The sequence below is a fragment of the Podarcis gaigeae genome, assembly GCF_964106915.1.
Source record: "Podarcis gaigeae genome assembly, chromosome: 1".
NCBI classification, from domain to species: Eukaryota; Metazoa; Chordata; class Lepidosauria; order Squamata; family Lacertidae; genus Podarcis; species Podarcis gaigeae.
Window position 1 is genome coordinate 114,975,658 of NC_139678.1, and position 24,087 is coordinate 114,999,744.

Below are 24,087 nucleotides of genomic sequence, written 5' to 3' on the forward strand. Positions count from 1 at the left end.
AGAATGAAGTTTCTGAGCTTGTTACATTTTAATAACTTCTAATATCCAGTGGGGCATGGATTGATCATAAAGATGTGCAAGGCACATTGCGCACATCAAGTGAAGTTAATCCATATTAATAGTCCCAGTTAGTGCACTAGAGATCTCCACTGACTGATCTACCACAATTGTAGCATGTGAGACAAGACGGACGCGAGCAACTTTATCCTCAAATGCCTTGCAAACACCCCACAGCATGACATGGAAGGTTCTGTGCTAGATTTGAAAAGGACATGCACTACTCCCAAATACTCAGCTGGACATTGTTGAGAAGACACAAAAGTTATGGAGAAATTGCAACTTTGTCCCTATCACAGCCATCACGTGGGCTTGATGCTGAGCTCTTAGTTGTGTTTTGTTGGGCTTCCTGCATGGTTTCCATTGCTTCCATTCAAGCCACCTTCCTTCCTGATTCATTCCCCTCTGCTCTGGTGTATATCAAAGAGCTGAACAGCCTCAGAAGAACATGATTGGAAGCATGGAAAAGAAGAGAAAGACTCAAACTCCTCTGTGGTAGCATGATTTTGGGGGAGGTGTCTGATTTCTAAGCAGGCTTCCGCCAATTCCCTTTACTCTAGAAGGCGGTCCATTGACTTTTCAAGCAGAGTGTGGAAGTGGTCAATGCCTTCTCAACAGTTTGTATCTATGGAAAGTCTGCCAGGTAGAATCAAGGGCCACCATGTTTTACGATTTGACCTTCACAGAACACATCTTGAAGTCCACATCTGAATATTGCCCTCACCTATCTCCCCAGCCCAAACTATTGCACCCACCACACACTTCACCCCACAGGAGCCAACTCCTAGTGGCCAAGGTCCCTTCAGGTCCACCAATAAAATATTTGAGCAGGCCAACCCCCCCCCCCAAATCATTGGGCATTGCCATTTAAATGGGGGGGGGTTGGGCTGCATCTTGTAATGGATTATGCAGGGTGGGCCCCCTCCAAAATTTTATTCAAGTTGGCACCCCTGCTTCCCCCTCATCCCAGCCCTGCCCTCTTCTTAAAACAGAAATTAGGCTGGACCATGAGGTGCTTAGGAAATACAGCCATTGTGAGTTTTCCAGTCAGTCCGATAGCACAGCCGAGAAGGGAACATATACAAAAATGTCAGGCGGGTTCAACCCATTGAAATGAATGACCCTGACTAGGTTAGGTCCATTAATTCCAGTGGTTCTACTCTGAGTAAAACCTAGCTGAGTACCCACCCATCCAATGGAGCTACTCTTCTTCAACCTCTCTGCTCCTCCTTTCAAGCTCTGGCCTCTCCACCCACAAGTGACCAGCCGTAGGATTTGGCCCTCCGATTCAAGAAGAGGTATGACGACACTCTATTTTCCTGACATTTCCAATTAACGTGTGTAAATAAGACCTGGCATCTTAAGGTAGGGCATGCCACCACGTGTCCTCTGTCACACCGCTGTCAGGCGAAGAGGACATCTTTTTAATCCTCTCTTCGGCCCAGCTTCCCCAGATCCATATTAATTTATCTTTGTCTCTGGCAAGGCCTCCCTCAGATAATTGTCTCTCATTTGTACTGTGACCTTTGCTAGCCCACTGGTTATCTTGTAGCGAAAGAAGGGAAACTCCTCTCATACGGATGGTTCTCCTTCCTTGCTCAGCTCTGCGCTAGAGAGAGCCCTGCTGTTTACAGAAGGTCTATGTGAGGATTTCCTATCCTTCTTGGAAAGGGCTTCCAGCACTGACTGTAATAGGACAGCAACAAAATGTATTTCAAAACGGGCATTAATGAAATGCTACAGAAATCTCCTTGGAAGGTTAGATGAGGAGATCCATTGCATAGTTCCTTAGCATGGTGGGCTTCTTTTTTTAAACAGTTCTTTCACACTCGTATGGTTGGCTGGATTTCCCTTTCCCTTTTACATTATTGATTTAAAGCAGCATATATTACATTACCAGCAATCTGCTCAGTTTCATTATTTTGATGGCCCACGGAGGATAGTATTATTGTTCCAGAATTAAGATATTTTTAAGGGGAAGTGTGGCTGATGCTGTAAAACTGAGGGAGTGAGAGAAACTCTGTGGCCCGTTTGCCAGACTAGGAGCATGGATTAGCAGCGTGTAAAGAAGAAGAAGAAGAAGAAGAAGAAGAAGAAGAAGAAGAAGAAGAAGAAGAAGAAGAAAGAAAAGAAATCCCCAGGGATGAACTATTGACCCAATGAGCTAGTCCTCATCAACACAGAGTCTAACAAAGTAGAGTGTTATTAATCACTACTTCCCATGTGTATTTTGATTTTTATTCTTTATTTGGCTAAGCAATATTGTTAATAAGAAGTCCTTTACTGAATATTGTTACTGTAAAGATACAGTAGATACACAGAGATATATAGCTACTGCTTCTCTTTCAAGTGACAAATTTAGTGGGGTACCTATTAGAGGAATGGAGGCATTATATTGTCTACAATGGTATTGTCCCACTGGCTTCAGCAGAAGGTTACTGGAACTGAAAGGCCTTAAAATAAATTCTCTTTAACACCGTGCTGCTAAACATACTTCTTGGATGCAAATTCCATTAACTTTGGCAATGTGCTTAGGATTTTGAAAACTGGCTAGGAACCAGAAAGTTATTCCAAAATGCTGTGTCACTGAAAAATATATGACTAGAGACTCAACTATACAGCTGCAAATAAAATGTTTTAAGTGTGTTTTAAGTGCAAAATACAATGTGAAACTAATGGTGATAGCAAGCCTTATGGAAAATTCAATGTAATTTTTAAAACGCTAAAAAACCCAAACATTTCAGAACGGTTTTTATATGTGTGTAGATTCCACCTATGACAGGCCAGCTCCAGACATGGAAAAAGTGGACTGGGGATTGCAATCTTCCAAGTGTTCCTCTGATTGCCTGAACTGAGGTTCAGGGTATGGTCTGAAGCTAACCCTTCCAGAAGCTAAGCCGGTCTGGGTGTGGTCAGTTTTGAGATGAGAGACCTCTTGGGAACTGCATGTGTTGGGGTCCATGATGGAAGCCAGTGTGGTGTAGTGGTTAAGAATGGTAGTCTCGTAATCTGGTGAACCGGGTTCGCGTCTCCGCTCCTCCACATGCAGCTGCTGGGTGACCTTGGGCTAGTCACACTTCTCTGAAGTCTCTCAGCCCCACTCACCTCACAGAGTGTTTGTTGGGGGGGAGGAAGGGAAAGGAGAATGTTAGCCGCTTTGAGACTCCTTCGGGTAGTGATAAAGCGGGATATCAGATCTAAACTCTTCTTATAAATATAAGAAGTCAATCAATCAATCAAGTAAATCTTGCAAATGCTTTTAAGAAAAAGTGTCGAGGCCCTTTGCACATGTATTTGCCATGCATGTTTCCAAAAAGTTAACCTGTGCAACATGGTAAGCAGAAAAATGAGTTGCACGTGTGATTTGTCAGTGCATTTCTGCATATCCTGTCCACTACCCAGCCTGTTGCTTCATGCAAGCTGTTAAACTTTATAACCCTAGGAGTAATTGACTGTTGGAAGTTGGTGATCATACTGCCTCCAGAGTGTTAGTATTTTGTGGGAGGGTTTTTAAGCACATACTATAAATTTAAGTTTGCACCATTAAAGCGGATTAAAGCACCTTGTTGCCCTACTGCAATAAACCCGCTTAACCCCCCCCCCCCAAAAAAAAAACCCTGAAGGCTTTTGGTAGAAAAGTGACACGGGAACACATTAAAAAGTGTAGGATGAATGAAACACCAATGGGAAGACATATAAACACCACACAAGGAAATCAGGATGAATTCAGGTAGAATGCTCCTATTTGTATAACCTCTCCATAAACAAAACAGGATGAACACTCAGTAAAGGGCCTTCTGGCGGTTCCCTCCCTGCGAGAAGTGAGATTACAGGGAACCAGACAGAGGGCCTTCTTGGTAGTGGCGCCCGCCCTGTGGAACTCCCTCTCTTCAGATGTCAAGGAAATAAGCAGCTATCTTATCTTTAAAAGACATCTGAAGGCAGCTCTGTTTAGGGAAGTTTTTAATATTTAATGCTGTATTGTTTTTAACACTCGACTGGAAGCCGCCTAGAGTGGCTGGGGAAACTCAGCCAGATGGGCGGGGTAATAATAATAATAATAATAATAATAATAATAATAATAATAATAAATAATTAAGGCCACACTTAATCTAACCTCTGCGTTTGTGCAAGCAAATCTGGACAAATGCTCAATAAACAGTTTGTCAGGAAAATCCCACAGGGAGTGGGTTGTTGCACATATTTGGGGGTGTACTTCCAGTGTAAATAGTGCCTGCATATGTAGGCTTTAGGAGGTTAGGGAAGAAGTGCCTGCTCTAGGCACAAGACATTTTGAAGATATAACTAGGACCTTCAAACATGCAGTTCCACACATCTAGGCCTCTCCCCAGGTGACCTTACATTTTCAGGGCGCATTGCAGGAAAACCAGGGCTTTTTTCACCCAGAACTCGCCAGAACCTCAACAAGTCTTGAGGAAAACGAAGTAGGTGTGGGTTAGCCTACCTGCACATTCAAGCTGTTACTGATGGATTAGTAGGGATACACTCAAAATCTGGCCAAACTGAATTAGCATGGACTTCTTCAGCGGAATCCAAAGAATCTCTTGGCTTGTTCCCAGGGCCGTAGCTAGGGGGTGGTAAGGTGGGGCCCTGCCAGGAGCGCAGGCAATGGGGCACGTGCAAAATTGGCTAAAATATGTTGATAAATATAAATATTGATTTAATAATAATAATAATAATAATAATAATAATAATAATAATTCTACCCCGCCCATCTGGCCAGGTTTCCCCAGCCACTCTAGGCGGCTTCCAATAAAAGATTAAAAATACAATAAAACACCAGTCATTTAAAACTTCCCTAAACAGGGCTGCCTTCAGATGTCTTCTAAAAGTCAGGTAGTTGTTTATTTCCTTGACATCTGATGGGAGGGTGTTCCACAGGGCAGGCGCCACTACCGAGAAGGCCCTCTGCCTGGTTCCCTGTAACCTCACTTCTCGCAGGGAGGGAACCGCCAGAAGGCCCTCAGAGCTGGACCTCAGAGTCTGGGCAGACCAATGGGGGTGGAGATGCTCCTTTAGGTATACTGGGCCGAGGCCGTTTAGGGCTTTAAAGGTCAGCACCAACACTTTGAATTGTGCTCGGAAATGTGCATAAGAAATGGTTTTTAATAGAGGGTGAATTGAACGGGTGGAAGGGGTGGGGGTTAGAGGAGAGGCGGAAAGAAGAGCTATTGTCCGTGGCTAGGGGGCGCAATCTGGGCGGTTCTGCCAGGGGCGCAAGATCACCTCGCTACAGCTCTGTTTTTTCCATGACCCCAAAAGGGCTTTAGACTTGTGTCTCTTGAAAAGTCCCCCCCCCCCCATATTACCCATCCAAGCAAATATGCATGGCAAACTGCTTTTGAAACTGGTGTGGCCTTTTCTTTCCCTCGAAGGGAAAAAAAGAGGAAAACTCCGTAGGTGTGCCCAAGCCTTGGGACTGAGAAGCAGTTTGGATCCCAGCCCTTGAAAACGGAACACTTCCAACTATTTCAATTAAGCCGTGTTGTTAAAATGTTTTAATGTATGACTTCACCCTTCATTTTTATGGCATTCCTGGAATACTGTTACAAATACAATAAATGCTCTTTTAATCTTGAACACTCTACTAGTTGTCATTTGTGAGACAGTGCAATAAAATGATCACAAGTACTAAATGGCCTATTTTATATAGAATACAATATCCGTTGCTATAACTGTGAGGTATGTTTCAAGTTAGGATTTACTTTAGGATTTAAAGTTAAAACGTCTGAAAGGAGCTGTTCGTATTTCATTTGGCACATGATTTCCAGTAGAAGTTAATCAATCTCTGAACGTTCTGGGCCTTCCAGTTGTGTAACATATTTATAGGTGAAGGTAATTGATTCTATGCCACTGTTTGCTTTAATTCTGCAAAGTATATATTCAAAATCTGCTTCTTATTATCAGCTAATATGGATATCCCCATCAGAACTATTACTTTATGGTTCCACAGAAAGCATTGCTTATGCATGCACTTTGTATAGTTGTGAGTGACAGTCACCATTTGGTGCATGATATTTACACCCGTTCATCAAATTGTCTCCCTGTTGCAAGTTCTCACAAGCTCTCTCTGCTATATACACAATTATGGTAATTTGGAAACGAAACATAGAGTGGAAAAAAGTGCATGATAAATGCATATCATCTTAGTTTTTATGGCTCTAGTAAATTTCACACCCTAGGCTAGATCAAATTCACTTTGAGTTGCTCATGCAGCAATCATTTTTGAAATGAGTCAATCAACAGGTTTTTCCTTACTCATTACTCCTTTGCCTAAAAATCTTAGAAATCTGTTTTCATTCCTTTATCAGTTTATTTCCAAGTTATATTGTTGCCTTTACCTAGCACTGAAACCATTATTTCCTGTTTATAACAGTTGCAAAAGTAAAAGATTTCCCTCTAATGCCAAAGACATCTACTTTTGTGGCTGAATATTTCAATTTCTCCAAGATGCTTGGCTAATAAAAAAAATAAAAAAGCAATTTTCTCTCAGCAGTAGGTGAATGTTAGAAAAGAAGGGGTTAAATCCCCCAACACTGTTGATAAACTACTGTGAATTCATCTGAAGAATTTGGATTTAGAATGATTTAATCCCATCAAAGTCCATGACATCAGATTGGTTCAGATGGATCACAGCACTTCAGTTTTACACGATTGTGGATAGATTCTTCAGCTATTAGATTATTTTATATTACTACCCTAAAGACAGTTATATTCAGTCTCCCTGGGCATTATGGAAGACTACATTCTACACTGTCCAGCAAATAGATTGTAGGGGGGGAAATAAAGATTGCCTGAAAATGGCTTGTATTTGTAAACAGTTCTGCGAGAACATTGTACACACTGTATATCAGCTTGTCAGTGTAGTATATTTTTGGAGTTTATATGCATCATTCCCCGCTCCTTTAGCATTTTCAAGTAAACAGGTCTTGGAATAGAAATATTAAATATTAAGATCTGAGAACCTTGGAGAAAAAGAAGGGAAGACAAACTGTCACTTAAAAGACAATTCTGGTTTTGAGGCTTATAGCTGGAAGGTGTGTGTGTGTGTGTCTTCTACACTCAATGTCACCCCAGGATCATTAATAAAGAAGAGCATTCACAAAGTGGTATATGTGGAAACATCTCTGCCATCTTTATTAGATATTAGAATGTGTAACAGAAAACACACGCCACAGTTTAATTAATACGGATGATTAAGAAGAAACCATGGTGGACCATTTGAGTCCTCTGCAGGTATTCTTGTTCTCTTGTTTGTTGACACAGGAGTAAGAATGAATGAAGAAAACTTTATTTGCGCCACCCATCAGCCATAGCAACAAAAGAACATTGCGATATACACAGAACAAAATAAAAGTCGATTATATAAAACACAGTTTAGGGTCCTGAATCAGCAGTCAAATAGTGGACCATATTCTGATTGCCCAGCTAGAACAGCTGGGTTGAACAGCTAGAAACCTTGCAACCTTTGCAGTCATCTGCTCCTCTTGATCTGCCAGGAGAAAAGACACTGTGGCGGTGGTTGGGCGACCTGGAATGGACAATAAAAGAGGGGTGATAATCTCATTCCACAAGTCTTTTAAAGAGTGCACGCGAGGAGGGCATGTGCCACTGATTCGATGCTACCATTTCTGCAGGGACATAAGCATTTTTCGTATGGAATCTGTTGGAATCGTCCCTCAAGTATAGCCGAGGGGAGTACATTACAGTGGTACCTCTAGTTACGAACTTAATTTGTTCTGGAGGTCTGTTCTTAACCTGAAACTGTTCTTAACTAGAGGCATGCTTTCACTAATGCAGCCTCTTGCTGCCGCTGTGCCACCAGCACACAATTTCCATTCTCATCCTGGGGCAAAGTTCTCAACTCGAGGTAACTCTTCCAGGTCAGCGGAGTTTGTAACCTGAAGCGTTTGTAACCTGAGACATTTGTAACTCGAGGTACCACTGTACAGGAGTAAGGAATGAGGGTGTTCTAAGTAGCACTCCTCTCTAGTCTTTGTGTGAATTGCTCAGCTGTCTGTAGTGATGGGACCTTTACACATATAGCTGCACACACAAATACTTTCTTGCAACCACAGAACATCCATTGTGTAGGGTCTGCAGCAGATGATAGTGTGGTGCGGGAGTGCTCAGCTGATCTCCGGTTGCTGGGTTGCAGCACTCCAGGAAGGAAAGGGAGAGGATTAAGGTTGGCAGCAAGGTTGGTGGGATGCAAACGAAGCAGCGGAGCCAATCCAGTGTTCTTGCTGGTATGTTTGCACCATGATGACACCTCACGCCTCTCCATTCTGGTATGCAGCAGTGATGTCCCCTGTTTTCCCCCAGGAAATGTGGAATCTTTTGTACATATACCACACAAAGGTTATATCAGAAAAATGGTTGCACTTTTCATACAAAGAAACCTGCTGGGAATCATGGGAGCAAGAACAGGGCTTTGGTGAGTTAGTCATTTATCTCAGGCCAATATCAGAAGCCTTGACTGATGAGAGAGGAGTCTATGATGTAGCTCTGTTGGGTTTTCATGTACAGGAGTATGCTAAAAGGCCCAGTGTCCATGTCCCCTTGTTCCCCACCCTCCTGCACATGATTAGCCACTTCTAGCTGGATAGTTTCTTGTTGTTTATTAGGGACAGGGTGTTACATCACATGCTTTCCCCCCACAGTTGACAACACTCCAGCAGTTCTTTCTTGGGGCACCTGTTGGATATAGTTTGAGACATCACCCTGTGGCCTCTTGAGTTTCTTTCCAGGAACTTCTCCCTCCTGAGAGAACTCCAGTCAGGCCGTCTCTCCACCGCCCCTTCTCTTCCTCCTCAGTTATAAGGAACTCGGAAGTCCTACCAACAACAGTTGGGTCCTTCCTGTTGTTGTTGTTTTAATCTGTCTTGTTGTCAGGCCTCGCTGGAGAGAGGAGAAATAGCATGGCCTGTCTGGCTGCAGGCTTCTCTTCCAGCCATTCTCCACCAGTAAGTCTTGCCAACCAGAGCACTGACCCTGCATGTACAATTCCCATAATTCCCTTTGACGAGGGATTGATTGCTAAACCACTCAGAGAGTCAGGTGCACCAACTTGATTTTGTTTTAAGGGAACTGGGCCTCCTCAATCTTCAGGTGGTCCTACATGCATGTGACGCCATGTGCACAGCATGTGGTGCATGGTGTAGGTCTAATGTGTCAGGCTTTGGGGAATCAGCTTCTTCCATGGCGGTGAATAAGAAAATCCAGCAAAAGGAATGTCTTACCAGTTAGGTTCTTTAATAATCACAGTGAGAGACAAAAGAACACATTTCCCTAGAACGGCGGTGCTCCAAATTAAGGCTCACTCTGCCCTTCTGTCCCTATTAATCTACATCAATGAGCTTGTACCCTCTGCGCTTTCTGTTCTAACACTTACTGAGCTCTTTGGGGAAGGTGGGGGTGAATGCTGTCCAGAGACAGTGAACCTGTTAACCCTCTCCCTTCCAGTGTTTCTTCTCCTAGCTGTTCCCTATCCAATATTTCCCAGCTTCTGCCTTCTGAACTATGGCCCTCTGCAAGCCACTGTTCCAAATCTCTAAACACCCTTAACAAACTACAGCTCCCAGAATTCTTTGGGGTAAGCCATGACTGTTTAAAGTGGTATCATAGTGCTTTAAATATATGGTGTGAATATGACCATACACTATTCCTACAATTTTGTCTGCTGGGCGGGCGGGGGGGGGGGGGGCTTCATTTAAAGGATTATGCTAAAGAATAGTGGATTGACTTTAGCAAGTGTTGGAAAATGGTGGCACTGACATTAGGCATGTGAGGCTCCTGCTTCTTCCATCATATACTTTTTAATTCCCCAACATGCATCCATGATGGTGGGGGCTTCGTTTACAGGGTTATGCTATGCCCTCTGTTGTTGTTGTTGTTTAAGCACGTCAAGCTGAATGTCAGGAATTACCTGCAGGACATCTAGCCGGTTTTGCAATGGGTGTATAGTTTAGACCTCTAGTCAAACACAGACAGCAGTTTAGCTGTCGAGGCACTATCACTCCCGTGAAAGGTGAGATGATTTAGAGGCCGGGAGAAGCTTAATTTTTCTTGATCACCACGTGCAACCTGGAATTTTAATGGCAGGCATAATTAATTCTTCTGATGTTAATCATCAGGGCTGGACTCCACAATTATCAGCCTTGTGCAGCTGGGGCATGGTGCAGACATGAAAAATTAGGAAAATGAATCCGTAATAGGGTGGCAGATTTAATCTGCATCGTGCAAAACAAAGTTGAAAAAGAAGGGAGACTGGGAGAATTTCAGCCGAAGCTTTTGTGCCAATAAGTGCTGACAGAACTGAAAAATGTTGCCGATGTCCAAAGTGATTGGTAATTACCAAGCCATTGAATTTTTTATTGTCAATTTATCATTGCACCAGAGGTTAAATTTAACATCTTCTTCTAAAGCCATCACTCTAGGAGGAAGGCAAGCTTTGTATCACGTGATCCCAGGAGTCAGTGAAAGGTTAATCAGGTATTCCTTTAGCTGGCGTGTGCTTCCAAATAATTCTTCCTTTTTGTGTCCTTGTGAGTGTGTGTCTCTGCCAGGGTGGAGGGTGTGGGGAAGAGATTTAATTTTCGCATTAACAGCACCTGTGCATTTCAGTTAAACATCTGACTGCATTCCTCAGATGCATCTCTGGTCCATACAATTTCCTTTCCTTAAGGAAAAAAAACACATTGAAATTTTACTTATGGGGTAATACAAGGGAGGATATTTCAGAGCTTCTCACTGTGTGTTTTAAATCACATCTTTAGCTGCCCACAAATAGAATCTTAAGCGTCTTGCATCTCAGAAATGCCTCTTTTCTAGTCAGAAATCTTTATTTCATTTCATTTCAATTCAATTTTGCCTCTTTGTTTCCCTAATGAGTCATAACTGGATAGTTTATTGTAAAGCGAGGGGCCTATATTTTTTAGAACGGAAAGATATTTTTTAGTTGTAAGCAATATGTGACATGTTTACATGCCTTGTGGAACTCCCAGAACAATGATGCTTCTTAGAGAAAAGGAATATATAGGATGTTTATGTGTGTTTTAATATGGATTGCCCCATAGTCAAAACATGCATGGCACAATCCAGACAAATTTAAGCGCCGTAACAGCACCAGCCTAGACATATATACTCAGAGGTAAATCCTATCCTGTTCAAAGTACGTTATGGTATTTGTGCATAGGATTGCAGTCTTAGTCACATTAATTTCAGGGGAAGAGATATACATCACAAGCCTATACATTCTTGTATCAGCATTAAGCATGCATTTAATGCTCCACCTGAAATCAGTGGGACGTAATATGCTTGCTATTGTTTTAATAACACACACACAAAGTTTAAAATTACCACAAGAATCATAGTAAAATTCCCTAAATGGCGTCCTGATATCAGGAACCAATCCCAGCACTTGTAGAAATCCAATATATCTTCATAAAGTTAGTGAGATTATTTTCTTTAGCAGATTGAGTTACAGCCTCCATTGTTAGCTCCTCCCTCTAAACAGCAAATATGATTTTTTCTAATCATTGCAGTTCAGCCTCTTTTTAATATGATATGAAATTCACCCCTTGCCCTCATCGCTCGCTCATCTTTCCTCAGAGCAGGCACCGGATATTTTTTTTCTTGGATTCTGGGCTGTGCTCTGTTGAAAAGGAATTGTGTGCACTTTCTATAAATTAAATATGGAAATGACCTTTAAGGGGGAAAGTTGGGATCGGAATCAATGTGTGCATTAATTACTGCAATTCATTACCCAAATAAACACAGAGCCTTTCCTTCTTTCTTTTTTTCCTGGGTGCAAATGTTGGGGCAAAAGATGTTTGCAAGAGACAAAGGCTTTTGATCCGGCTATGTTAATCTGCAGATAAAAAAAGAAAGGGAAAGAGTGTGACTTCAGCTTCAGTGTGTAAGCTCCTCTGGGGATATACTGGCTGGGATCAATTCCCACATGCAGGCAGTGAATTATTGATGCTGAATACAAAAGCTAGTCATGTGACCCACACCGCTATCACCTAACAGTCCCCTGCACGATCTTCATGTTCTGACACCCTGCCTTTTTATTATTAAACTCAACACACAAACCAGCACCTCTATTCTGATTTCTCTTATAATCAGAAAGATAATGTCTCTCATTGCAGCTCCTCATTTATCTCTCTGTGTGTATATGGGAGAAAACCGAACATGAAAACGAAATCTTTAGCACCCTAGAGCCCAAGCAGAAGCCTAGAAAATATATAGCACGCACGGTTCTATGGGAAAGATGCAGTGAATTATTGAAAAGATTTCCTGCTCGTCTTCTGAATTAGTATCATCTGTTCCTTCTTTTTCTTAAGCAGAGCCACTGCACAAATGTAATTCCCCCCCCCCCTCACAGTGTTGGGCTGCCTTCCTTTATAGCCTGATGATAAATTGTCACAGGAAGGTTTTTTTCCGTACAAAAAAAAAAAAAGCCCCAACGACGAGGTATGATTTTAATTCTGAAGGGTTTTTGCATAGCAGCCATTGCTTACGAGAGGGCATAGCAATACACATTAGACCGGAAACTTCAGCTATTTTAATTGGATGCCATCCAAAATCGCAAGTAATTAAGAATCAATTTGAGGCCATTAGTAAGTGAGGCTAGCTAGCCAGTGTTGCATATTTCAGAAGAGTTAGTTTTAATGAGAGGAGTTCCTGGATTGGGAAGAGAGGAGAAAAAGAAAAGGGGGAAGCGGAAGGGGGGGGATGCAGCAGAGAGAGATTAAAGATAGTGTAGGGACTGTCTGCTGCTTAACTAAACAACTAATGGTACATGGAAAGATGCTGAACTTGTAGTCCTCTCTAATTGATCTACTTACTGTTCTTGAGGAAACTTTAAAAAATGAATGTAGGTATTTACTGTGCATTAGTGGCTCAATACCTATTTATAAACATTAGAAATGAGTGCATCCCTCAATGCCTTTCTCTTCACCATGGAAGCCTAAGCTGTCTCTTTTCAGACATATCAAGCTTACGACCGTCAAGCCATTTGCTCCTCCCTAGACTTGGTAGCCCCATAGTTTCCACCGGGTTGTCTGCAGAGGGCAATGTTAAAAATAATAACAACAACAAAGGATTTAGAAAGTCATAAATTGGGGTGGGAAGAAAGCTATTGGCTCGTCTGCCAATTCCGAGGAGCTCATTTAATTCGTAATTGAACCTTGCTCAAATCTAGATTTCTTCTCCTCTTACACACGCTCTATTGCTTAATGATAAGTTTTAATTCATTTTAAAGAAGGGGAAAAGGGGGAGAATGTTGGATTATTAGATGCTCACCTGGGCTTGAAGGTTACAGGCTGGAGGGATGAAGTTTCATGGGAAGAGTTGCAGATTTACTATAGGAGCGGCAGTGCAATAAATCAAGCACACAAACCTGGGCATGGTCTCGATATTTCCGTTGCAGACCTCACTTTTTCCATGGACGCATCTCCTTACAAATTATTTGGGCCCAGTTTTTTCGTCTGAGGTAAAACAAACACCAATGCCACATTACCGTTACTGGGTTGTTCTTTGTTTGTACAACACACAATGGCGCAACCCTTCGGAGAGCTATTTGTATTTCTAGCCTGTGAACAGAAAAGAACATTGTTCAATGAAGTGCTGGCGTTACTAAGATTAAGGGTTACATTCTTCTTTTGAAAAGTAAATATAGGTCACAAGAGCATCACTCTCATATGACCTTAGCAGTCACGGATTCCCTCAAAGTGATTTTGTGTGTGTCTCCCCCCCCACCCCAATTTTTTATTCATTTTATAACACAAATAAAAAAACACAATCAGAAAAGACAAACAATACAAACAAATTCTTGTCATATCCTTATTTTTCTAAACATTGTTAAGTGGGCTTCCCAAAGTCCCACCTATCTAATTTTCATTTTACTTCATCTTTAGCAGTTTACATATATCATAATTTCTAACCATCTTTTTTTTTTAATCACACTTAAAATAACTTCACATTTTATCACTTACAAATAATACTATTTTAAAATACCCTATCTTCTACTTCTAACCCTACAGCCTATATCCACTTCCAAAGCTATTCTAAGGTTTAAATATTAACATATTTTTTCAAATATTCCTTAAACTTCTTCCAGTTTTCTTCCACCGTCTCTTCTCTCTGGTCACAGAGTCTCCCGGTCAGTTCGGCAAGTTCCATATAGTCCATCATCTTCATCTGCCATTCGTCAATAGTTGGTAAATCTTGTTTCTTCCAATTCTTCGCTAACAATATTCTTGCAGCTGTTGTGGCATACAGAAAAAAGTAACATCCTTTTTGGGGATTTCACCCCCCAAAGTGATTTTGGGGGAAAGGAGGAACGAGGTGCTGGTACTCATATTTCGAAAAATATATATGCCATGGGTGCCAACACAAAATGGCTGTCATGGAGAGCAACAATACTGGTGACAGTACTACAGTCCTGGTCCTGGGAACTGTAGCCCTATGAGGGAAGTGGTATAAGAGTATGTTAAATGTATGGTGTGAATGTGAACATGGAAAAGAAGAAAATAATAATAAAAAATAAGAGAAGCACCAATAGAACAGAGCTAAATGGGGGCTAGAAACCAGCTTAGAAGGACACGCCATACCTTACGAAATTGAGAAAGAGCAATTCTCAGTCATTTCACTTGCCTCAAAATCAGCTATTTTGTTTAAGTTATATCTCATAGGTGGACAAAATTCTGTTTGAGGAGAATTGGCTGCCATTTTGTTGTTCCGGTTGTTTTCTTCTTTATTTTGAGAAATTCAAAATGGCTGCCAACTTTTTTAATTGGCTGCCTCTTTTGCCACCCACTGATGGTGTAATACCCCTCCCTAGTAAGGGCATTTATTATAGCAGGCTTGTTTAAAATATTACATCACAGCACATAGTTCCAAACAACCTTAGGCCAAAAACATCTGGAGGGCTGAGGTTGAGGAAGCCTGCTTTACTCCAATGTATACATATTTTATACAAATTACTTGGCTGGATAACTGCATTGCAAAATTAAAATAAGTGCAAATATTGAGGGATGGGTGTGTTTCGGTTCAAGAAGTGTGCCTGAAAGTGAAAATCAGGTAGGTTTGGCTTAAAATGCAAACTGAATTGATTTCCTCCCCTATCGCTAGAGAGTATAGACTACCTTGGAGAGTGCCCACTTCACACTTCTGATGATGTGCCTGAAGAAGGAATGAGAAAGCAAATTGCTGCTTAAAGGGTATAGACTCTCCTCCTGGAAGAGAGGGGAGTGGTTGTGGGTGGGAGCCTGAGCCACCCTCTAGCAGGGGGCATTAGCCCCCTGCCTCCCACTCACCTGGCTGGTGCCCATGCCCATCGGCAGGCACCCAACCAGGTGCCTCCGAGGGGGCGTGCACAGCAGCCTAAATGCTGCGGCGCCAGCCCCTCCTCAGCCTCATTCTTTGTCGTTGAAGGGCTAGGTGTGGCCATCGCCTATGCCTTCAATTTTTGGGTATTCCCAGTGGCGTAGCGTGGGGGGTGCAGGGGGGGGCGGCTGCACCAGGCGCAACATCTGGGGGTTAGGGTTAGGGGCGCAAATCCATGGGTTAGGGGGCGCAAATTACTTGCCTTGCCCCGGGTGCTGACAACCCACGCTACGCCACTGGGTATTCCGTTAAAGGAATCTGGCGGTTGTGTATTCTGTCCGATGCCTGCTTGGTGGGAGGCCATGGCACGACCCTCGGTGACATCAGGGGAGAGCCTATAGTTGGATTAGCATCAACAGGCTCCACCTACTGGTGAATAAACCCCCCTTGTTTCAGACTCACCCCTCTCTGAGGGGGTGGAGTCAGCTGACGTAATCCAGTGCCTAAGCCAATACCTTTTCACTTGCTGTAATCAATAAAGTTGTGGTCTTTTCTTGCCCATTAACCTTATATCACGTGTCCTTGTGTATTCATTCCACTTTGGGGGGATCGGGTCCTCGAACCACAAATGAATATTATAGCATCATATAAAGAGAGATGCTTTAGAGGTGACTGTTGCATCAGAAAGAAATACGGAGGACTTAAGAATAAGAAAAAACAAGAAGTTACAAGCTCAGAAAGAGATGAGTTTAGGTTCTAAAGCCAGGATGTGAGCATGATTTTTTTTCTTTCCATTTTTCATTTTGCTTCTGGCAGCCACACTGGTTAATTTTTCCCACCCATTGGGAAAGGTTATGGAAAATTGATTTAAAATTGACAGATTGTTCTTCGTTGAAAGAAAATTATATGAAGATGATGTATAGATGGTATATGACACCAGTGCAGTTAGGGAAAATGTAGAAAACCAGCTCAAATATGTGTTGGAAGTGTAAGGAAAAGGAGGGGACATTTTACCATATGTAGTGGGAGTGTAATGAAATTAAAAAGTTTTGGGAAATGATGTACAATGAAATGAAGAAAATGGTCCATCTAATGTTTGTCAAGAAACCTGAAGCATTTCTGTTAGGGATTGTAGGAAAAGACCTGCCAAGGAAGCTGAAAAATATCTTCATATATGTGACAACGGCGGTGATGGTTTTAATAGCACAAGGATGGAAGAATAAGGAAACCTCAACTAAAGAACTATGGCAAGAGAAACTGATGGACTATGCAGAATTGGCAAAACTGACAAATAAACTACGGGACAAAGATAACTGTGACTTTAAAGATGAATGGGAACCTTTTACAAAGTAGTTAAAGAAGCAACAAAGTGAAGTGGACTCCTTGGCAGGTTTTGAATAAACACTCACAAACATTTTATTGACAATAACCAGTCAGATAAATTAAGGATTTATACAATTTTGTAACAGGCAGAGAATAGCGTTTGTAGAGAAACCAGAGATTGGAGCTGAGGGAAGTTGGGGGGGAGGGGGGTCATTATATGGGGGGGATGGGGAAAAAATAAAGGATGATATGTTTTAAGATAATACGTTTTGTTCGAATGTCTAATAATTTTTTTTAAAAAAAACTGTTTCCCACTCACTATTTTATAATACATTTTCTTCCCCATTTGTTAGTTTTTTTAATGTGTTTTTAATTTCTAATTTGTTTGGCTTCTTCTTTGGAAATGCAGCCTGCCTTCTGATGCCTGCAACTTTGGTGTTTTCAATCCAAAGGGTATGACATATTCAGGTATACTCTCTACTGCTTTCACAAGGCTCAGCACAGACGTTCCAACCAGTCTGAACCGATTCCAACCAACTGAACCGGTTCGAACCGGCTCAGACCAGTTCCAACCGGTCTGAACCAGTTCCAACCGGTCTGAACCGGCTCCAACCGGTCTAAACCGGTTCCAACTGGCGTGGACCGGTTCCAACTGGTCTGAACCGGTTCCAACTGGCTCGGACCAGTTTCAACCGGTCAGAAGCAGGAGGCCAGGCAGGGAACAGGAACACTGGAAGGTCCGAAGCTGGGAGCCGGGCGGGAACAGGAATGCTGGAAGGTCAGAAGCAGGAGGCCGGGCAGGGAACAGGAACGCTGGAAGGTCAGGAGCAGGGGGCCGGGCAGGGAACAGGAACACTGGAAGGTCTGAAGCCAACGACGACGTTGCTCCCGCAACGTGGGACCGGGCTGACTGACCTTTATCTTCTTCTAAGGCCAGGGGCGGTCCCGGCCCCCAGGAGCCCCGCCTCCCTTGGCCTTAAGGCGAGCACTCCTCCTGGGAGCAACCAGTTCTCTTCGCCTCTCTGCCCTCAGCCTTTGCAGTTCAGGAGAGGCCGAAGGGTTACTGGGCCCCGGAGGAGGCTCACCTGTAGACACTGAGTCCTCAAGCACCTCTGGGGCCAGAATGGTTTCACCTGGTGCCTGCTCCTGGGGATCTGACACAGGTGCAGGCTCCTCAGAATCTAGGCCTTGCCCCAGTTCAGCCGGCCCTGGAGGCAGGGACTCCTGTGCAGGCTGGGATTCCTCTGGTTCAGCCTCTGAATCGGAATCCCAGGCCATCACACTGGCTTGGACCGCTTCCAACTGGTCTGAACCGGTTCCAACTGGCTCGGACCAGTTTCATCTGGTCTGAACCGGTTCCAACAGGTCTGAACCAGTTCTAACCGGTCTAAACCGGATCCAACCGTTCTAAACCAGTTCAAACCGGCTCGGACCAGTTCCAACCGGTCTGAACCAGATCCAACTGGTCTGAACTGGTTCCAACCCGTCTAAACCGGTTCCAACTGGCTCGGACAAGCTCCAACTGGTCTGAACCAGTTCCAACTGGCTCGGACCAGTTCTAACCGGTCTGAACCGGATCCAACCGGTCTGAACCGGCTCAAACAGGTCTGAACTGGTTCCAACCAACTCATACCAGTTTCAACCGGTCTGAACCGGATCCAACCGGTCTGAACCGGCTCAAACCGGCATAAACCAGTTCCAACCGGTTTGGACCACCTCCAACCGATCTGAACTGGTTCCAACGGGCCTGAACCAGTTCCAACCAGTTTGAACCGGTTCCAACTGGTCCGAACCTGCTCAAACTGGCATAAACCAGTTCCAACCGGCCTGAACCTATTCCAACTGGCCTCAACCGGTTCCAACCGGTCTGAACCGGTTCCATCCGGTCTGAAACTGCTCAAACCGGCATAAACCAGTTCCAACCAGTCTGAACCTGTTCCAACCGGCTCAGACCAGTTCCAACCGGTCTAAACCGGTTCCAACCGGCTCCAACCTGCTCGGACCACTTCCAACCAGTCTGAACCAGTTCCAACTGGCTCGGACCAGCTCCAACTGGTCTGAACCAGTTACAACTGGTCTGAACTGGTTCCAACCGGCTCGGACCGATTCCAGCTGGCCTAGACCGGTTCCAACCGGCCTAAACCAGTTCCAACCGGCTCGGACCAGCTCCAACTGGTCTGAACCTGTTCACCCGGCTCGGACTAGCTCCAATGGTCTAAACCAGTTCCAACCAGCTCAGACCAGTTCCAACCAGTCTGAACTGGTTCCAATTGGCCTAGACCTGTTCCAACCAGTTTGGAGTGGTTCAAAACTGCTTGGACTGGTTCCAACCTGTCCCAACTGGTTCCAACCGGCTTAGACCTGTTCCAGCTTGCTTGGACCAGTTCCACCCGGTCTGATCCAGTTCCTACTTGCCTAGACCGGTTCCAACCACCTAGGAACCGTTCCAACTGGTCTGAACTGGTTCCAACCGGCTTGGAGTGGTTCAAACCAGTTTTGACTGGTTCCAACCAGTCTGTACTGGCTCCACTTGGTTTGGACCGGTTCCAACTGGCTTGGACCAGTCCTAGTTGGCTTGGACCGCTTCCAACCATCTTGGACCAGTTCCAACCAATCTGGGCTGATACCCACCAGCCTAGACCTGATCTAACCAGTTTGAACCAGTTCCAACTGGCCTGGCTTGGTTCAATCCTGCTTGGACTGGTTCCAACTGGTGTGAACTGGTTCCAACCAGCTTGGACCAGTTCCAACCAGCTTGGAGTTGTTCAAACAGGCTTGGACCAGTTCCAACCAGCCTGGACCTGCCTGGACCAACAACATATTGAGGACTACAGATTCATATCTCTGTTCTAGATGAAATAGCCAATGGAGGCCTGAAGGACTCACCCACAACGTGAATGTTCAACCCATTTTCTACATGTCCATGGCTTCAAGGGGATGGTTCAAAGATTTTACTATCACAACATGTAAAAATTGAGAGAATATTTCAACTTTCTCTTTAGCTGGATGGATTATTACACAATGAGCACCAGTTGCTCTGAACATTATAATGACTACCAACGCAGTAAACAACATTGCATGTGGGTAATCAAGTGACCATCTGAGAGACATATCATGCGACCAACAGCTGACATGATCTCAGTGGTGCACAATTTTCTCAAAGCTTAGCCTGAATATTTCAGGACATCACCAAATACATTTGGAATGCAGTTCCAGGTTCATTTATATATTCTTCACTAGACTTGATTTTGGTATCTCGTCAACAGCTGAGGTACTCCATGATGTCATTTGCAAAAGAAATTCCAGGAGTCAAAAATCTTAGTGACAGCATTATCGTACAGTGCAGAGGAGAATGTTTATTAGAAATAGCATTTCATCAACGGAAAGACAAAAGTTCAAGCATGTGAACTCAACAAAGATTATCTGGGGACTGTACTTTCGAAAGATGGGACTCAGCTGTTATTTTTGGCAAAAATTCCACATCATGTAAATGTGAATAGTTCAGTTCACCACATTCATGTATCAGTTTGTGATTTATTTAATTCCTCATGAAACCCAGCATTTTAATGCACATTCCTCCTAGCATGCGCATTTTGGGAACCAATTTCCCCTAATATAATGCATTTTTGTATGTTATTTTTCACTAAAGTATTCATTTTAAAGGACTCTTGGGGGAGGAGGGTTGTCTGAAATTTGAAGGATAACTTTGTTTCAGTTTGTACATTGATTAGGGAACTGCCAATTAGGTAGATTCGCCTTAAAATGTGAACTGAACTGAATTTTCCCTCCATCCTTAGTTAAGTAAGTATTCCACAAAGTAACGCTCGTCTTTAAAGCAACGCAAAAATCCAAGTAGTTCATGAAGAACACTATAACCTTCCTGTAGGTTCAAAATCTAACCACTGCTTTTACACAACACAAAAGATAAGGGCTACCAACTGGTCCTTGCAGTGAAGTGCAGCACTGAAATTGGGGCATTAAGGTAAAGGTAAAGGGACCCCTGACCATTAGGTCCAGTCGTGACCGATTCTGGGGTTGCGGCGCTCATCTCGCTTTATTGGCCGAGGGAGCCAGTGTACAGCTTCCTGCCTCTGGTGAACCAGAGCAGCGCATAGAAACGCCGTTTACCTTCCCACCAGAGCGGTAGCTATTTATCTACTTGCACTTTGACGTGCTTTCGAACTGCTATGTAGGCAGGAGCAGGGACTGAGCAACGGGAGCTCACCCCGTTGTGGGGATTCGAACCGCCACAGAGCAAGTCTTAGGCTCTGTGGTTTAACCCACAGCGCCACCCGCGTCCCTGAAATTGGGGCATTACCTGCACACAACCACTGAGCAGACACGTGACACACTTTAGCTTTAGCCGCCTTCAGCTCCCAGGTGTGTGTTAACTATAGATGCAGACCTGCCTCTCTTTAGTGCAAAATTGGTGAATCCTGCGGCCCTCAGATGTTGGGCTCCTACTCCCATTGGCCCTAGCTAATTGCTGGGATACTGCTGGGGAGACAGGGGTGTCAGGCAGCCCCCCAGCTGGTTCCAGCCACCGTCGGCCAGCCGGGCGATCACCGATCTCCCTTGGAACAGCATCAAACAGTGACACGAGCCTTAGATAACTTTAGAGACTCGGCACGCTCTATCAGCAGAGTGAATAAATCTTCTCACAACGGAAGTGGCGGATAGAGACACGTGTAAGCATATTCACAGCATTTATTCAGCATAGTTCGGGAACAAAGGAAAAACATGTCTGCTTCCCTTCGTGTCAGAGCAAACAGCAATAGTAAAAGCAATCTACAAAACAGAAGTTCCCAGCAGTCTGTGCTGGAAGTAAACAGGCATTTGACACACAACAGTCACGCCTGTTCCCTTTAAGTTGGAACAGAACTATATCCTAACACTAATATGGCCAATATGCAGGGATGATGGGAGCTAGCGTCTAGCAACTTCTGGAGGGCTGCTCTGTGAAGAGGGTTCCCCACTGGAATGTGCAGTGAACGTATGTGAAGCTCCACTTCTTGTAGTACATGAAGTGGACCTCTAACATCAAAACATGTTGGCTGTGCTTGGAGATACCCAGGATGCTGTGTGAGACACAGCTTACAAAGCACCCTGTACATTGAAACTGATGGATAATGCGCTGTCTTGCTCCTGGGCACCTTCTCCTTAGACATAAATACAGTGTGTTATTATTACAAGAGATGTTTAACTACACAGAGGGCACCCCCTCTGCATCCTCTCTCCTTCCTTCTGACCATCTCCACAAGCATTATTAACTGCTCCAGGAGCTTCCATGTTGGTTGGTCATGGAATCTGCTGTAACAGTTTTGATAATGAAATTTAGAAAAACAGGAACCCTGAAACGCAGAGCTTCTGGAAATCGGGCAAAGAGAAAAGTGAATGGAAACGAAAGGCAGGGTAATTAAATGACTACAGACGAAATATTAGCCAAGGCCGCAGTAGCCTGGTAGGCGCACACACACACACACACACACACACACACACACACACACACGTTAAAGCTACCGATGAAAAGCCTCGCTTCCCATTCTTCATGCTTAAGAGTCTGGCAGGGTCATTACATTTTTTATCATTTGGGCTGCAATGTGCTGGAAAGCAAAGCATGCCCAGAACCCACAAAGACCGGGGACTGATCCAAGCCTGTATGGTTTTTAATGGAGTAAAGAAGGTTGGCAATGGAAGCTAGACAGACCATTTTACAGAGGAGCGAAAATACAAAACATTCCAGAACGGACTGTCCCGTTAAGTCTGGATGAGACATTCTGGGAACACAGGCTGCTATGTCTTGTACTGGTTTGCGCATGTATGTGATTCCCTTGATGACAATGGATTGCTCCACAGAGGAGGCTTCCCTGTCACCTCAAACACAATGTGTAACAGAGACAAAACCCCTGTGTTGCAATATAGAAAAATCTGCTCAAATCGAACTGCAACACATGGCTAATAATGTATTATCAATATAGTCATACCTCGGGTTACAGACGCTTCAGGTTGTGTTTTTTCGGGTTATGGACCGCTGAAACCCGGAAGTACCGGAATGGGTTACTTCTGGGTTTCGGCAGTTGTGCATTTGCAGAAGCGCTAAATCGTGCTTTGTGTATGCACAGAAGCGCCGAATCGCAACCTGCACGTGCACAGATGTGCTGCTGTGGGTTGTGAACGCTGCGGGTTGCGAACATGCATCCCGCACGGATTGCATTCGCAACCCGAGCGTCCACTGTAGTTAGGTCATAATACAAAATTTACAAATCATAAACATCCACATACAATGTATGCATAGTTATGCAAAAGTCCATAAACAAGAAATAGTAAGCATAATAAATTGAACAGAACAGAACAGTGTTTCTGGGATAAGTAAACTGTTTCAAGGATGATTCTTCATCAGCGGATAAATTCTTATTCCGGAAACACTGTTCCGTTCTGTTCTGTCCCTGTTTCGTTTGCTGTTCATTGCTGCATTCTACACGTTGAAGCACCTACCACTGCAGTATTGCTGGATATTGACTACTGAAAGGCATCCTGCCTTCGTCCCGTGTCCCCTTCATCCCCGTGTCCCCTGGCAGCAATTTATTATGCTTACTATTTCTTGTTTATGGACTTTTGCATAACTATACATACATTATATGTGGATGTTTATGCTTTGTAAATTTTGTATGATGACCTAACTATTGATAATACATTATTAGCCACGTGTTGCGGTTGGATTTGAGCAGACCTCAAACACAGTGGCTTGTATCCTGAGATCCTGTGACCGGCACTCTACTCATGTGATGCTCCTCCTGATGGGAGAGAGGTGCTTTTTGCTGGTTCCTTCTTTGTCACAGAGCTCCATGCAGCTGGCACGCCATCACACCTCAACATGCAAATACTGTCGGAACTTGCGTTCGACCGAGCTACTCCTCCAGTCGAGTCCTCCGACGGAGATTAACGACCTAAGCCTTTGATGAGGATCCAGACACGTTCCCTCATTATGCAGAGTATCCAAGCAGCAGAAAGACGAGAAATATGAACTACATTGCTAAGAGTTTTATTTCTAACTACGCAGACAGAAAAGAATATACATCCTCTCTCTGTGAAAGCAGAGAGGCAACTGGTACAAAGAAACAGGAAACCAGTAATATCAACATCTGTCTTTTGTCTCCCGTGAGACTTCCAACAGTCTGGAATGTAAACAGAGTCTTGTGACTCCAAGCACTGCACAGTGGCAAAACAGAAACCTAACAAATACCTCTTATACAATCAAGTGCCAGGACATCCTGAGGGAAAGAGCATCTGCTGCTGCAAAAAAGTGACTGCCAAGGCATTTTCTCCAGAGTGTCCTAAAATGATGCTTGGCCC

General features: G+C 43.8%; 1 long non-coding RNA gene across 3 annotated transcripts; it reads right to left on the minus strand.

The window, feature by feature from the left end:
- Positions 1 to 9,843: 9,843 nt before the first annotated feature.
- LOC310833303 lies at positions 9,844 to 19,689 on the minus strand. Of its 3 annotated transcripts, none has more exons than XR_014558624.1 (4): positions 19,621 to 19,689; positions 13,387 to 13,676; positions 11,846 to 11,950; positions 9,844 to 10,759 (listed from the first exon to the last, which is right to left on the minus strand). It is a non-coding gene; the product is annotated as an uncharacterized lncRNA (long non-coding RNA). The 3 variants fall into 3 exon arrangements; XR_014558625.1 differs by lacking the exon at positions 19,621 to 19,689 and adding an exon at positions 14,079 to 14,545; XR_014558626.1 differs by lacking the exon at positions 19,621 to 19,689 and adding an exon at positions 14,697 to 14,876 and having other exon boundaries at positions 9,845 to 10,759.
- Between the last annotated feature and the right edge of the window lie 4,398 nt (positions 19,690 to 24,087).